At 35.8% G+C, this 15,553-nt stretch overlaps 1 protein-coding gene across 2 annotated transcripts in view; it reads right to left on the bottom strand.

Moving 5' to 3' along the window:
• CCSER1 (coiled-coil serine rich protein 1) overlaps positions 1-15,553 on the bottom strand; it is a 1,330,630-nt gene that overhangs the window by 211,485 nt on the left and 1,103,592 nt on the right. The window lies entirely within an intron of this gene.

Raw genomic sequence — 15,553 nt, forward strand, 5'->3', positions numbered from 1 at the left:
TCTATTCTGAATGACAGACTTTCTGGATAAAGGATCTCGGCTGCATATTTTTTCTGTTCATCACATTGAAGATTTCCTGCCATTCCTTTCTGGCCTGCCAAGTTTCAGTAGATAGGTCTGTCACTAGTCTTATTGGTCTCCCTTTATATGTTACAGCATGTTTATCTCTAGCTGCTTTCAGAATTTTTTGTTTATCCTTGTATTTTGCCAGTTTCACTATGATACGTCATGCAGAAGATCGATTCAAGTTATGTCTGAAGGGAGTTCTCTGTGCCTTTTGGATTTCAATGTCTTTTTCCTTCCTCAGATCAGGGAAGTTCTCAGCTATGATTTGCTCCAGTACACCTTCAGCCCCTTTCTCTCTCTCTCTCTCTTCCTCTTCTGGAATTCCTATTATACAGATATTGTTGCGTTTGATTGCATCACTTAGTTCTCTAATTCTCCCCTCATACTCCTGTATTTTTTTATCTCTCTTTTTCTCAGCTTCCTCTTTTTCTATAATTTTATCTTCTAATTCACCTATTCTATCCTCTGCCTCTTCAATATGAGTTGTGGTCGCCTCCATTTTATTTTGCATCTCATTTATAGCATTTTTAAGCTCCTCATGACCATTTCTTAGTCCTTGATCTCTGCAGCAATAGATTCTCTGCTGTCCTCTATACTGTTTTCAAGCCAGCGATTAATTTTATGACTATTATTCTAAATTCTTGTTCTTTATATTGCTTAAATAGTTTTTGATCAATTCGTTGGTGTCTCTACTTCCTGGGTTTCTTTTGAGGAGAATTCTTCCATTTTGTCAATTTGGATAGTCCCTGGGGTGTCGTGGAACTGCAGGGCACTTACCCTGTGCTGTCTTGAGTAACTTGTGTTGGTGGGAGGGGCCCCAGTCAGACCTGATGTCTGTCCCCAGCCCACCGCTGGGGCCACAGTCAGACTAGTGTGTACCTTATCTTCCCCTCTCCCAGGGGCAGGACTCACTGTGGAGTGGTGTGGCCCCTGTCTGGGCTACTTGCACACTGCCAGGCTTGTGGTGCTGCTTTAATGGGATCTGGCGTATTATCCAGGGTGGATCTGCAAGACTCACAGGGCAGGAGGGGCAGGTTCAGCTCGCTTTTCTGTCGGTGGTCCCCTGCGGGAGGGGCCCTGGAGCACCAGGAGGGAGGCAGGCAGACCCATTGGAGGGATGGGTCCACAGAAGCACAGCGTTGGGTGTTTGCGAAGTGCAAGCAAGTTCCATGACAGGAACTGGTTCCCTTTGGGATTTTGGCTGGGGGATGGGCGAGGGAGATGGTGCTTGCCAGTGCCTTTGTTCCCCACCAAGCTGAGCTCTGTCTTCAGGGGCTCAACACCTCTCCCTCCTGGTGTCCTCTTGCCCTCCCGCTCTTCGGGCAGAGCTGTTGACTTATAACATTCCAGATGTTAAGTCCCGCTGGTTGTCAGATCTCACGCAGTCCGGCCCCTCTGCTTTTGCAAGCCAGCTTTGGGGGCTCTGCCTTGCCGGGCGGGCTGCCCCTCCACCTCCCTGGCTCCCTCCCGCCAGTCCATGTAGTGCGCACCGCCTCTCCACCCTTCCTACCCTCTTGTGTGGGCCTCTTGTCTACGCTTGGCTCCATAGAGTATGTTCTGCTAGTCTTCTGGTGGTTTTCTGGGTTATTTAGGCAGATGTGGGTGGAATCTAAGGGATCAGCAGGGCAAGGTGAGCCCATAGTCCTCCTACGCCACATTTTCTCCTTAATTATACTGTATTTTGAAGTAATTGTTCAGTCATACAAAATTCAAAAACTACTCATTAATTGAGATAATATGAAGTACTTTTCACCTGGATAATGTCTAATTTAAAGGGTCTGTCTAATTGATGACAAGCCTTCTATCCATTAAACATTTATTAACAAATTACTTTGTGGAAGATATGCAAGAAAGATAAATTTAAAGGGCTTAAAGAAACTTTAAACCTGGAATTATTGTGGAGACAGTGATAACAACAAAAAAAAAGAATTGTTCAAAAATTCCTACAACAGGTAAAAATGATGAATTTTATTACTCAGCTTTGCTGAAGTAACAAAATAACCCCACAACCTCAGTGGCTTACAATATTAAATAACTTTTTCATATTACTTGTCTGCTGCATCTCTGATCTACATATTGTCTTGTTATGTTGCCCAGGCTGAAGGAGCAGTTCTTTTGGGACTATGCCATTTTCATGGAAGAAGGAAAAATACAAAAACAAAACAAAACAAAAACAAAAAACAAACAAAAACACCCACAAAAAACACAAAACAAAAAAAATGATAGAAGCTAGCTATGCCCATTAACCCCACTGCAGAGATGTGACATAAATCATAGCCACTCACATTCCACTGTCCAAAACTGGTTACAGAGTCTAATCCAAAATCAAAGGGACAGGGATAAAAATTCTGCCTACAGATCACACAGAAAGTCCAATGGTAATGAATGGAGATTTAAGGGAGAGGATTGCTGTAAACAATAAAGCAATCTGTCCCCAAAGGATTCTGTGTTTTCCCACAATGGTAGGATTTAGGAAGCATCTCCTTATCAATAGCACCTCTTCATGCTTACTTTTCCTTTCTATAATTAGTTAATTCTTTATTTGTAGTATATTGACAAGTTTACTGGACCCCCAGCAGAGTAAATTCATTAGTTCTGAAAGAATAGGGACTAACTTTACACCTTATGCAGGGAAAATTTTATGAACTTCATAGTCATTCTCTTTTTCCTCAGCTGTATAAGACTGATTGAAATAAATGAAATCACCACTGAATGAAAATATTTTAATTATAAATGCTTGATTAGTAAAAGCATATGATAATTATGAACACTGGAGACAATAGGGAGGGTGAATTAAAGTCTTCCCCCAAAATGAAGCATGTTGGAAGCTTGATCATATAACACATATCTGGTGTGCTTTAAAAAGTGAAACAACTAAAATGTATGCTTTTAAGCAGAAAAAAAAAAGTGTAAATCTGCCAAGAATTTCAGAAGCAATATTAAACTGGTAGAGGCAAACAGGAAAGAAAAAATACGCTACACATTTAACAAAGTCTGTTGTTTAGAACATTATGGTCTTCCTGCTGTTATATTTGCTAAAGGGCATAGAACTATTATTAAGTAGAAGCCAAAAATCACAGCGCAGACTAAATGGAGCATATTACTGTGAGTAAATATTTGAGACACTGAATTTAATATTAGCTGCTGTTGAACAGGAACAAACTTCAATGCCAGTTATGGATCTGACCACATGCTTGTCATAAGAGTTCTAGTTATCTCATCTGACATCCCAGGGAGAAAATAGAAAGGGCTGGCAACAATGAAACAAAACTGTGTCATGCAAACTAAGAAATTATTTCCTTAAAATTCATGCACCCATGGGAAAAAATTACTATTATTTTTAACAAATAGCCACACAAGAAAATTTTATATACTGCATTTAGTCTCACATATTTTATATAATAACAGATGCTGAGAATAAATGCCATCCAAACCAAGTAAAAATGTAAGACATTTTTGCTATTCAAAACATTTCCTGAAATCATGCTAGACTTGCCAGGTCTCGCTTTAGAATGTCTGCCACACACAGAGTTCTCTATAAAATATTCAGAGCAACTACTTAAGGGCCAGTTCCAGGTGATGCCCCACAGGATAATAATAGATTCTGAGCATGTGATTCAAGGACATCCAACTTATAGGAAACAATAACCAAAAGATGAGAGCCAGGTAATATTGAGAAAACAAGTCATTGGAAGGTAAAGATGAAAATCCATGATACGGTAACAAGTGAGAGTGGCCATGATGTTCCCTGTAAAGACAACATTATAAGGGAGCAGAAACTTTGACTAGGCAAAAAAACCTACTGGTAAAGAGAGATGGCAGCAAAAGTGAAAAGAGAAGCAGATTTCAGAACAGGGACTAGAGGAAGAGTGAGAGGAAAACAATCACAAGAAATGTTTAGGTTCCAATTCTATTCCCAGGGTGCTTGTATATTACAAAAAAAAAAAAACCCAAAAAACAAAAACAAAACCAAAAAAAACACACCAAAAAACAAACAAACAAAAAAACAAACAAAAAACCACCTTTTACCAGGAACTTCCATGAATATCATCCTTATAAAACCTAAAGACTCCAAATAATATATATGGCTTATATTTTGACTTTTTCTTTCTAAATTATGATCAATGCAAATTCAGTTACAGAATGACTTTCAATTACTAAGTAAATGCAAAAGCAAATAAAACATAGAAATCATATATGGCAATCATATTGTTTATTATGGTATTAATCATGAATGCTAAAACTATATTTTATACAGTATAAGATAAAGCAAATAGAGAACTCAATGATGAGCAAATATTATTAAGAACTAGAATATTTAACATGAGAGAAAGGAGATACAGATATAAGTTCAGTAAGAATATGTAAAAACTCTGTAGTTCAAATTTGAATTAAATCAATCAGTATGAATCAGGAGACAGAGGTGAATCTATTAAAAGAGATTAAATAAACATATCAATTAATTTCAAAGGGCTCTATTTGGATCCTGGTTCAAATGCACGCTTAAAAAATAAGACTATTTGAAAAAAAAAAAACAAAAAAAGAATAAGGCTATTTGAGAAGTGTGGATCCTGACTGAATATTTGGTGTTATTTAAAAAGTGTGGCTAAATATTCTTGGTGTGATAGTAATATTGTGATTTTTCACTCTCTCTCTCTCTCTCTCTCTCAAAATAAATAAATAAACTTAAAAAAAAAGTAAAATATCTCTAGATAAATGATATACTGTCAGGATTTGTTTCAAAAGACTTAGTAGGTAGAATAGAGAGAAGTTCAGAAGAAATATTTATGGTAATAAATTGATAACTGTTGAAGCCAGGTGATGCATATGTGGAAATTTATTACACTAGTTTTTCTACCTTTTATTGATATTTGAATTTTTTCTATTTAAAACATTATTGGAATAATAAATTGCCAGAAAATGACAGGAATGGAACATATTTAAAAGCTTTTTAAAAACAGGAAGTGTCCTGTGAAGACAGCACCAAATGAAATTAAAACATTCATGCCTACTCATAGTAATAAACAAATAATTCATAAAAGGATGGAAAATTATGGTCTTATTAATCCACAACTTTGCATAAATTATACCAACAACACCATTTGCACATCCACTGAGAACTTGCTATGGGCTCAGCTGTGTTGCACTCTAGACTCATGTCGAAAAGGCAGACCAGAACATTAACTCCCTATGAAGCCTGCATTCTTGGGTTTATGGAGCTCTCCCATCCCAACCATCACAAAGTGGCCCCGTGCAAAGTGACTGGCATATAGTAGACATTCTGTAAGAGCTTATTAGATGAATTAATTAAGGAAAGAATAAATTGCTCAAATAAATATCACACTAACATTTCTTTGTGAATTACCGTATTTGCAATTTGCTTTACAAATATACGCGTTGTGAATTCAGTTATAAGGAGTCTGATTCTATTGAACCAAAACAAAACACAGTGATTATCGCATTGGTTTGCTAAAACCTTCTCTAAAGGAAATTTTATTTTAATTAAAATTGTCACCTACTGTGTATAGTAGGCTATGAAAGATACAAGATTTGATGTATTGTTAAAAATAATACTTTATGTTTGCATTTTACACAAAATTATATAAGGCAGTTCATGATACTTTTGCTAGAAAGGTACACACTGTTACATTATCAAGAATAAACAAAATTATTGCAACGATCCAACAATGTCAAAAATCTGACCTTAACTACCCAATATCTAATTTAACAGTCAGCCAACCTCTTCACTACCCCCTCTTTGTCATTAATAACTCAACAAAAATGTATTGAGCACCCAAAATGAGTTCATTGTGTTAGTGAAGCAGTAAGCAAAACATAATCCTGTCTCTTGAAACATACCTACTAGTCTGCTGAGTCAGAAAAGGAATATTTGTATATGTATATACGTACATATATGTATATGTATACATGTACATATATGTATATATGTATATATATGAATAGACAGACGGATGGATACAGGCATCCATGCATGATTATATTTATTGTTTACTTCAAGTTAGCCTGTTTATAAACTACAGTGATATTCCTTCAATGACCCATAAATATATATGTGGGAAAACATTGAAAGCCTGTCTCAAATAACTAAAAATACTAATATCTTTTAAAGTTTATCAGCAGCAGAAATGCAGTGTTAACTTGACTCAAACACTAAATTTTAAATATAATAAACACTAAACTATGAATATAATTTGATGGAAGCAGAATACATTATTTACTATCTGCCCTATGGATATTATCTACCATTCGTCTCCTATATTGATACCAGGTTAACTTTATAATACCTAGAAGATTCTTTTTGTGAGATTGAGGGTTATACTAGTAGTCTTCTCTATCTTTGTACAATCTTGTTAAGGAAGACAAATCAGAGGAAAAAATGAGAGTTAATGGTGATAGCTGAAGTCATATTCACCTTATTACAAATACCTTCAAAATTTTAGGAAAATGCAATGAGTAATAGAAAATAATTATTTGACAAATCATAGGTAAAAACAGATTAATAACTTGAATTATGGATATTCTGCACTAGAAAAAGAAAGATCTAATACAATATTTGAAGATGTTAACCCAGCAACTGTGTTAAAAATATTTTTAGGGGGCGCCTGGGTGGCGCAGTCAGTTAAGCGTCCGACTTCAGCCAGGTCACCATGTCGCGGTCCGTGAGTTGAGCCCCGCGTTGGGCTTTGGGCTGATGGCTCGGAGCCTGGAGCCTGTTTCTGATTCTGTGTCTCCCTCTCTCTCTGCCCCTCCCCCGTTCATGCTCTGTCTCTCTCTGTCCCAAAAATAAATAAAAAACGTTGAAAAAAAATTAAAAAAAAAATCTTTTTAGGGGTGCCTGGGTGGCTCAGTCGGTTGAGCGCCAGACTTTGGCTCAGGTCATGATCTCCCGGTGTGTGAGTTTGAACCCCGCGTCGGGCTCTGTGCTGACAGCTCGGAGCCTGGAGCCTGCTTCGGATTCTGTGTCTCCCTCTCTCTCCGCCCCTCCCCTGCTCATGCTCTGTCTCTCTCTGTCTCAAAAATAAATAAAAACATTAAAAAAATTAAAAAAAAATCTTTTTAGACTAAACATGAGAAATAGTTCTCTATATTACATCATACAGTTAGGAACATGCTAAATGGAATTATTAATATACTTTTCTTTTGGGGTAGCTAACAACATTTATTAGGGGGAGTTGCCACAGGCTGCCAATCCCAGAAACACTTCCTCTCCAATAAAGTAAACAATAACTAAGCACTGGAAAGAATCCATCTAGTTACTAAAGTGTGATATAATTATATAATATCATGACAACATTTTACTTAAGATATAGAAGAATTTTTGTATCTCAAATAAAAACAAAGCTAACTTTTCATTTCAAACTGAATAAAATCTGCTACTGAATTATGCTATTTAAAACAAGTTTAGGGGCACCTGGCTGGCTCAGTCAGTATAGCATGCGACTCTTGATCTCGGAGTTGTAAGTTCAAGTCCTATTCTGGGTGCAGAGATTACTTAATAAAATAAAATGAAATCTTTAAAACAAGGTCAAAATCACAAACCAAATTATAATTATATAAAGAGTGAATAGTAATAATCGGTTTTGCAGTTGACTGTAGTAAACCTTTCTGCACAAAGATTATTCAGTTCTTATAATAATATATCATTTCTGAAAAGATCATGTGTATCCTGGAATCCATGGAGTTAAATTTACAATTTCTCAATACTGTACCAAAATGTGATGAGACATCAAGGAGACTTTCTAGTCTGACCAATGCACTAGACTAAAGACATGAATCAGGGGACTCTAGTAAGAATCTCATTCATGACATCCCTGTCTTCATCCAAAGTCATATGATCCCAAACTAGAAAGTCAGTTGTTTCTAAATTAAAGAGGGGAAAAAAAGAGATTGTTTCTTATCTGAAAAAAGTACTCCTGCCATTTAAACTGAATACAGCAATAAGATTTTGATCAAAAAATACATATGTGCATATACCTTAATTAATCTATCTAATGTATTCATTGACTCCTTTAATCAAAGAAAATGATGTAAATATATTTCAAGGGTTCTCTTTCAAAAGCTGACTCTAAATGTGAATATTTTTTGAGCTATAAGTGTCTGTCAGATACTGCTCTGTGCTATATTTATATAGCTTTACTTAATTAGACAGAAAGAAAAGAGGAGAAAACAGAGGACACTCTAAAGCAGCAGCAGCCTTCTTGTGTTTGATTCATTCCTTGACAAGTCGGTTTAGTTACTGAATCAGCTGTTTTGCCAGTTTTTTCCTTAGTTATCTTTGGAAACTTCATATTTTATGTCTTCTCTTCCTCATATTTTGTGTCATTCTTTTACCTGTACATATTCTATACTTCAGTCAATCTAGATTATTTCTATTTCTAATTCAATTCAACAAAATTTTATTGACATTAAGTCATTCTGATACATGTAAACCATAGGTCATGTATTCAAGAATTGTATAGACTCCTAACTCTATGGTATTATGCTAGAAATATCTTTTGGGGTATGAAAGAGAGTATTTGATCTACCCTGACTTCTTGAAGAAAATGATCCCTGAATGAAAATTGGTTGGAAAAATAGAAGAGTACCTTGTGACTGATAAAGAGAGAGCATATCAGGCATAAGAAAATTTCTTGAAAGCCTAAGGCGGATATCCAGGATTGATATGATGACACTCTGAAACCAAACTTAGATTTTTTTTTTTAAATGATAAGTATAACAGTCCCTTTCAGAAGTTCACACTGCAGTCAAGTACATAACTAAATGCAATTCAAGGTCTGAAATTTTCTTATCCCAGATATCCTTATGGCTGACTCCCTCAATTTTTTTTTTTCAGATCTCTTCTCAGAGATTCCTTCCTTAACCGGAATTATAACAGCCCCAAATCCTGACTATGATTTATATTTCTTTCTATAATTCTTTACTACTTGATATATACTTATTCATTTAATTTTTGTTCTCTGCATCCTACCACTAGAATACAAGGTTTGTGAGAGCAGGAAATTTGTCTAGAGAAGTGCTTGACTTGTATTTAAATGCTCAACAATTTTTTTTTTTAATGATGCATGAACAAATGCTAGTCTTCACAGCAAAAACACTTCAGGCTCTCCAAATCCATGTTCCAAATCAGCATTGGCTAGTGTTCTCATAGATATCCCTCTTCCCTGCTAATATACCCTTCACTCTTTACATATTGCCTCTGTTAATAAATCCTCTACCCTCTCATATATCCATGGAAACACATTCCATCTCCACCATACCCTACATATTTTTAGTTCTCCAGGCCTGATGATTCTTACTCCAGAACATCTCCTAGATCTTTATTACTTATATCCATTCCCTCTGGTGCTATGCTGCTGAAGGCTCCAACCATCTCTCAGCAATAGTCTTTCTCTGTAATTTTTTTTTAATTTAAAAAATTGTTTTTTACTCTTTATTTTTTCAGAAAGAGAGAGAGAGAGACAGACAGACAGACAGACAGCGTACGAGTTGGGGAGGAGCAGAGAAAGAGGGAGACACGGTGTCTGAAGCAGGCTCCAGGCTCTGAGCTGTCAGCACAGAGCCCCACACGGGGCTCGGGCTCAAGAACCGTGAGATCATGCATGACCTGAGCAGAAGTCGGACGCTTAACCAACTGAGCTACCCAGGCGTCCCTGTAATTTTTTTTTTAATTTAACTAATTTAAGAACTTTCTGCCAATGTTGCTTGTTCTAATCTCCCATGCCTCTTGTCCATTCTTCTTTCTGTACCAGGAAGTATCTTCCTAGAGTAAAATTCATACCATGTCACTTTTTCTAATGATTTGTGCTAGACCATAAAAAATACCAAAACTCCTCACACTTTTTAGATTTAGTGACTGTCTCAATATACATTTTAGCAAAGTTAATAATAAGAAATATATAAGTAATTTCTTTCTTTCAGCTAATAAAATGTATATGTAAAATATTAGTTTCCTGCCTAGTATCTCCTAAACTCTCGGTAAAGGCCACTTTCCCCTTCTCCATGATAAAATTTGGTGTCACGTTTCTAGATTTTGCTTCTTAAGACTTAGCTTAAATACTCATCATCTTGAAAAACTTAAAGCATCTTATTAACTTCAACATTAACTTCATCTTAAATGAATCCACATAGTCAAACTGTTTGAGTCAGTCTTTCAGTATATTAAAAATTCCCAGCTCTTATGTAACCTGCTTAGTTCTCAGCAGACAGGAATTTGTTAGCTTATATAGATGAAATGTCCAATGAACAAGAAAAGCTGGAACAAAAAGTTAAATATTCACTTTTCTCCTCTCTCCCTCTGTCCCTCTCTTCATCCAGACTTGTGTCATGATCTTTCTAAATCAGTCACTATAGCTATGGCCCTCTCATTGACTGAGCCTGAGTTATGGTGCCTATTCCTAGAGCCCAGGGCTAGAGTGAGCCCCATCCAAAACAAAGGGACCTGGAGTAAGTGAAGAAATGAGTCACCCCAAGAGGGTGGCTTGGTATAAGAATTACAGATGTCCACTACATTTATTAAACCTGAATGATGTCTGACATATGCAGTTTTTCTTCTTGAACTGGGGTGGAACCCAATTTTATTTGTTTTATTATTTGCTGCTTGAAGGTTGGTCTTTAACATATTCCTGTTTTTATCCTCAGCACATAACACAGTGAATAGCACTTAAGAGTACTCTTAACGTCTATTGAGTTTAAATACATTTTTCATATTGTCTTTATGCACATTTACTCATTTGTTTATCAGAAGAAATCTGAAAAAAAATGGCAATGACATGCTTATTTCACAGACACAGTGTAAAGAGGTGTCTTTCTCACACATCAAAAACACAGCATAATCAACTCTAAAACCGAGAATTTCTCAGTACTCTTTCAATTTCACACTCCACAATGCCACTGCATGACAAATCATTATGTATGACACTTTTCCTTAAAAGTAGCACAGATTGTGTGATGAGACGACACTGAGTTTGAGTTTTGCCCCCTGAAAATGTTCTGATACTGTGACCGTAAGAGATTTATTAACTCTCCTAACTGGAGTATCCTCATTTGTAAGTAGGGATAAGATCAGCACACATCTTAAAGTTTGTTTGGGGCAGTAAAAATAGATAATGGAAGTTCGCACTTGGCACTGTTTCTAGCACAAAGATTCCTTCAAGTGATTCCACTAGCACTGAAATTACCACCACCATCACCACAACCCCTGCTAGTGCTATGATGACTACTAATCTTGTTGATGTGTACGGCTGGACATGAAAATTATGCACCAGTAATTAGCATCATGTTATTTCCCAACACAAAATCAAAATTATTTTGGCTTTCATCATTTCACTATAGCAGAACAAGACTGCTCAGCCATTTTTAAAGGGGTGCTCCCCACCCCCCACCACTCTGCAACCTAATTATGAGCTCTGAGATCCTGACAGCTTTAGATTTTGTTGTCTATTATTAATCACAATCAATGCTTCCAATTTACTATGAATTTACCTTTATGAAGAAATAAAACAAAATTATTCTAAAAGAATTCAATATTCATATAGTTTTAGTAGTAGCAGCCTTTGCCATCATATGTGTAGAAGTTATTGTTTCCCATTAGATACTGAGTTCGCCTTGGCTTTGCTGTTGCTCCCCAGACCTTCACATTGGCTCCCTCTCCCTTTATTCTTGTCTCCGTGGAAGAATTTCTTGACTACCCTATCTGATATAGATTTTGTTTTAATTTTTTTATGTTTATTTATTTTTGAGAGAGAGATAGAGCACAAACAGAGGCAGAGAGAGAGGGAGACATAGAATCCAAAGTAGGCTCCAGGCTCTGAGCTGTCAGCACAGAGCCTGATGTGGGGCTCAAACCCACGAACTAGGAGATCATGACCTGAGCTGAAGTCGATGCTTAACCAACTGAGCTACCCAGGCACCCTGATATAGCTTTTTCTGTCTTCCCATACACTATTTAATTTTTCAACCTAACACTTAATATTACCTGATTATACATTATTGTTTGTTTATAGTGTACCCTCCCATCTTCCCACTAGATACCAGCTCCAAGAGAAACATTATGCCTTGTTCACTTCTGTGTCTCCAGTGGCCAGAAGAGTGCTTGGCACATGGTAGATTCTCAATAAATTTTGTTCCTTTAGGTGAATAGCCTTTCAAATGGTTAACTCCTTGCTACACATCATATTTCTCATAACGGACAATTATACCTGTTACTATTAATGTGCAGCGTCAATTATTTAGTCTAAGAAACCAGTACTGACCATGTTATGTGGAATTGTATAACCATTGTATGACCATTATAATGTATTTCTTTTTTTAAAATAAAACTTCCTAAGCCCATTATAAAATGAGCAATGTTGTTAAATTAAAAAAAAAAAAAAAAAGAAAGATGGGGCGCCTGGGTGGCGCAGTCGGTTAAGCGTCCGACTTCAGCCAGGTCATGATCTCGCGGTCCGTGAGTTCGAGCCCCGTGTAGGGCTCTGGGCTGATGGCTCGGAGCCTGGAGCCTGTTTCAGATTCTGTGTCTCCCTCTCTCTCTGCCCCTCCCCCGTTCATGCTCTGTCTCTCTCTGTCCCAAAAATAAATTTAAAAAGTTGAAAAAAAAAAAAAAAGAATTGGTAATCTTTACAGGAGAATAAAAAGTATTCAAGCATATAAATCACTATATAGCTCTTATCAAATCATATCTACTGTCTCAAGGTGACTTTATGCCATTGCTACTTAAGTGTTTCTCACTGCATTTGAGCTAATCAGAATATAGTCATCATTTATATTATGGGTGATTAATAAATAGAGTAGAATATGTTGGAGGACTCACCAAATTATTAATTTCAGATTAACAAACTCAAAGAAAGGGCACTTGGAACAAAAATGGAACAGATATTTTCCCTATAAACTGAAATAATGTAAAAATAACATTATTATATCATACATTTAAATTAATTTAAAACATAATTTGGTTTAAGTTTGTTCCTAATATTTTTCCTATGAGAATTTGAAACTTTTAAAAATAAGACTATACCTAAGATGATCAAAGGGAAAAAATATCCCCATATTTCATTTTCTCAAGTGATTTAATAATATAATTTAAGGTTGACATAACTTGTCACAGTATATTACAACATTCATTCATTTTTGAAGTAAACATTGTATGTCAGAATCTGTTTTATACCTCAACAAATAGTACTTAGTGCTCACAAGAATATTAAACAAAACAAAGTCTTTACTCATCTCAATACCAACGAAAGAAACTCAAAGATAAAGGATATTTTAAACCAAAATATATTAAAAAATTAATATTATTTTAGCAAATAAGTATTAGAATTACAGTGGCAGTTTAACAACCTCCTAGCCATATTTTTTACTTATATATTTAAGTAGGAAAGAAAGTATGAAGTAAATTCAGTATTGTGTATCACTCATGTATCGTTTTAAAATAGCTTGGCCAAGAGAACAAAAAAAATATATATTATGTAGATGGTATCAGGAAGGAAATATTCTCTACTTTGCGAATTCTCTTTCTGCCTTCAATTCAACACAGGGAAGTAAACAACCAGAAGACACTTCACCTCAGGCCCATCGAAAGCACGGAGTTCCATGACAAATGGCTTTAAATTTCATTTAAAACAAGATGCAGTATAAATAAGTGCATGCATACAAAATCCGTGTAAAAGTCCCTCAAAATCCTGTGGCTTTGAACACTGTGGAATTTTTACTCTTTAGTAATAATTTCTTATTTTCATACATACATCTTACATGTAGCTTATTTTATTTTCCATATAAAACAGTAACATTATGTATTCTATCAGGGCAATTTTTTTCATGTCATTGAAACCAACTATTAACACTATAACACTGCAACATTATTAACAAAGTAGCCTAGGGTGGCTGGGTGGCTCATTTGGTTAAGCACCCAACTCTTGGTTTAGGCTCAGGTCATGATCTCTCAGTTCCTGAGTTCCAGCCCTGCATTGGGCTCCCCACTGGCTGTGCAGAACCTGCTTGGGATTCTCTCTCTCTCTCTCTCTCTCTCTCTCTCTCTTTCTTGCTCTGCCCCTCCTGCACTCATGCTGTCTCTCTCCTCTCAAAATAAATAAAAATAAAACTTAAAAAAATGTTTAAAAACAAAATAAACCAAAAACAAACAAACAAACAAAAAAAAAACCAAAACAAAAAACAAAGTAGACTATTGTGGTATAATACCATAAAATATTTTTTAAAATGGCAATATAATTAAGTCTTGAATTTACAAAGCAATATGTACTTCTATATTCATTAGTATTATTAGTATTTTTCAACTGTCCTAAACTCAAACTGACTTTTATGTATTTGTCAATGTTTATGCTATCCATGTCCTTTTGGTTAAGTTTTTAAACTGCAAAAGTGCTCAAACTGAACAGTAAATGTGAAAATAAACAAACAACCCTTTCTTCCACTATAAGAAAAATATTCATAAATGCTATCTATAGGGCATTTTTCTCTGGTAACAGTTGCTTCCTATTGTTATATATCAGTTAATAGTCCTTTTCTGCTTATGCCAGAAAAGGCATTTAAATAATACTGAGAAGAACTCTAATATCTTCAAAAATTTTTTAAACTTGTAAAAATGACAATATTCACATGAGCTTTCATGTTTCAAGTGTATTATAACAACAACTTGTATGTAATTTATATCTTTAATTTTTCATCGTAATGGAAAGAAATATCTGAATACTTCACCCAAATGAAAACTGGTAGGCTCAGGTCTAATTTATTTTGCCGTATATTTTATTACAGAAATGCAACAGAAAGGCTTTTTTTTTTTTTAACACAAGAATCACTTTTCATTAATATTCTATGCAAAGAGAAGTTAGCTAAACCAGAAAGAACCATCAAGCAGATGAAGTGGGATTATATTTCAGTTAATGAAAAAGGAGTTAAATACAATTTAAGTTCATTTTTTAATTCTTGTTTAATGTATTTATTTTAATTTTTTTTAATGTTTAATCGCTTTTTGATAGAGACAGAGCTTAAATGGAGGAGGGGCGGAGAGAGAGGAAGACACAGAATCCAAAGCAGTCTCCAGGCTTCCAGCTGTCAGCACAGAGCCCTTTAAGGGGCTCTAAACCACAAGCCGTGAGATCATAACCTGAGCTGAAGTCTGATGCTTAACCGACTTGGCCGCCCAGGCACCCAATTTAAGTTCTTTTAAATGTTTATTGAGCACATACTGTGTTCCAGGTGTTATTCCAGGTTCTAAAATGGAGGACAAGGCAATTTTCAGAAGAAATTTGGCAGAAGAGGGGAGCCTGGGTGGCTCAGTCGGTTATGCGTCCCATCGGCTCAGGTCATGATTTCACGGTTCATGAGTTCAAGCCCCACATCAGGCTCTGTGCTGACAGCTCAGGGCCTGGAGCCTGCTTCAAATTCTCTGCCTCCCTCTCTCTCTGCTCTCCCCCCACTCATGCTCTGTCTCCCTTTCTCCTTCAAAAATAAT

Source organism: Prionailurus viverrinus, chromosome B1 (assembly GCF_022837055.1).
Source record: "Prionailurus viverrinus isolate Anna chromosome B1, UM_Priviv_1.0, whole genome shotgun sequence".
NCBI classification, from domain to species: Eukaryota; Metazoa; Chordata; class Mammalia; order Carnivora; family Felidae; genus Prionailurus; species Prionailurus viverrinus.